Raw genomic sequence first — 2,695 nt, forward strand, 5'->3', positions numbered from 1 at the left:
TGCTGCTCTCCCCCTCGCTCGTGCTGCTGCTCTGCTCCGATTAAGCCACACTTCAGTTGACTGAATCGACTTTTGGGTCAGTCAATTTTCAAGGGTTGGGGGGGGGGGGGCTCACCGGAGTTAAGGAAGAACCACCCGCAGCGGGGATGGGGGCTCGCCGGAGAGGTACCCCACTATCTATCTTAGGGTTCAGGGTGGGGGAGGGCGGGGGGCCTAGAGGGCTGTCCGGGGCGGCGGTGGCGAGTTGTTTCGGGGCGGCGAGGCGGTGCTGGGGCCAGCGGTTCGGCCGGTGGTGGCTGGCGGCTCAGGGGGGTGCATGTTGAAGATGAACTGATGGCCCTCCCTAAACTACATGTCAAGTGCCTGTCTGCTACCATTGCGTTCAGTTTCGACAGTAGCATTCAGATTCCGCAGTAAATTTCAGTTTCGACAGTTAAGTTCAGAGTCAACAGTTTTTACCTCATCTGTTGTAGTCAGGTGGTTTTTGGTGATGTTAATTTTACATCCATTTTACATCATCTATTGGAGATGCTATTATAATCCCACTTGAGATTGACGATGTCTGTCTTGTGCTGCTTCAGCCTTGACGTCTTACGGCTCACTGGAGCTGCTCCAACGACAGAACGATCCATCACAACAGAGCAGTGCCCTGGACGCCGTCTATAGATTCCTCAGATCTTCCTCCACACCTCCAACAGCCACCTCTTCCTCAACTGCTTCAGCGACCAACCCAATGATGCTGAGGTCGACACGGCTACGGCAAAGAGGTTGTACACTTGTTGCATCACTTATTACTATACATTCACGTCGATCCATTAGGGCTATTTTGGTTCAACGGAAAAGCATCAATCCACTGGTTGTTACCATCACTCTAAATTTCTGCATGCTCTCCTTACATAATCTCACCATATTTTTTTCGTATGCATGTCAGATATTTTACACAATCATGCTGAACATGTAGAGAAAAAGAGAAGAGTTTTGCGCGGCAATACAATGTCATGCAGACATCGCTCCATGGTGGGTTCAATGGCAAACCCTCCCCACCCCTCTCCAGATTGTAATCCAGAGGAAGATATCTGTTCTGAGGCGGATTCGGACGCCGCTGATCACTCCTATTTACCCCCAAGGTGTTTACTCTACCTTGGCATGATGATGTTAGTCATATCATGCATATGTTGCCTTGCAGTGCCTACTTTTGACATCATATATGTCATCTGCTTAGTTTAGACATGTTATGTAATGCCACCTGTTTAGTTTCTATATCATATATGGGAATTATGCAGTCTCATGTCTCTTGTCCAACCATAATATATGTGAAATGTGCAATGCCATCCTTTTTAACCAGGCATCATATATTTGAATGATATCTTGCCCATCCTTTTCTTCATTACATTTCCATTTGTCGACAATGTTTGTACATTAAACTACTCTTCCTGTGAATCAGCCATTTGGGTGGGAGATGGAAAAATCTGGAGTGAAAACAAGGCCTTCAGAGCAGACAGTGCTACCTGTTGAAGCAGATCTCTTGTTGGGCCCCGATAGCTCCTCAGAGATGGATTCAGAGACAGATGACCAGTCCTATTCCCCCACTGAGGTGTATGCTCTAACTTGGCACAGTTATACTGCTCATATCATGCATACGGTGTCTTGCATTGCATAGTTTAGACATCATATACACAATATTCAACACCATGTTCTTAGTTCAGACATCATATTGAATGCCCTCTGTTTAGCATATAAATCACATATGTGAATTAAATGATGCGATCCTGATTACTTAGATAACATGTAGGTGAATTATGTCATGCGATCCTGTTTAGTTATTCATCATATCTTTGAATTATGTTATGCTATGCTATCCAGTTTAGATAGACATCATATACGTGAAATTATGTCATGCTATCCATTTTAGTTAAACAATATACATGTCAACTATTTCATGCCCTCTTTTTCCACACTATCTATTGCATCTATCTCTCATACAATGTCTATACATTCAACTATGTTTCCTGTTTATCAGCCATTTGAATTGGAGCGGGTGATGCCAGTATCTAGCGGACTAAAAACACGGTCTTCAAATAAAACAGTGCTACCTCTTGGTGGAGATAGCACCCCGGTTGTACATGCACAAGAACCAGCCCTACCACACATAACCCAAACTCTCGCAGATTGTACCCCTACTACGATGGACAGAGAACCAGCTTCACCCAATCTAACCCCAACCCCAGCTGATAGTAACCCAGTTCCTATTGACACAGCACCATCTCCACCACAGATCTCCCAAACAAGAGAAGTTAGTAAGGCAGCTCCAGTGCCCAAAGGGCCAGTACTATCACGGTGAACCCCAACTCCACCAGTTAGTACGCCTATTCCTATGGAGGAAGCACAACCAGCTAGTCGTAGTTTAGCATCTATCGCATTTGATGTTGTTAAATCGTATGTGCGTATCTTCCCATCTTGGAAATATTATACTGAAGATGAAGGAAAATGCCAGTTGCAGGTGTTTGTCCAGGAGTTATGTGTAAGTAATGTTATTCATGGCAATTACTTTGCTCCGTCCCATACATCCTACCTCCATGATGGTTATAATACAACAAATTTTCCCATCTTTCTCTATAGAGAAGGACCGATTTGGAAACTCAGGATGAGGTAACCTGTGCTAATACCTCTGCTATCTTCAAGAATGCCTGGTGGC

Source organism: Triticum urartu, chromosome 6A (assembly GCF_056163025.1).
Source record: "Triticum urartu cultivar PI428250 chromosome 6A, HENAU_Tu73, whole genome shotgun sequence".
NCBI classification, from domain to species: Eukaryota; Viridiplantae; Streptophyta; class Magnoliopsida; order Poales; family Poaceae; genus Triticum; species Triticum urartu.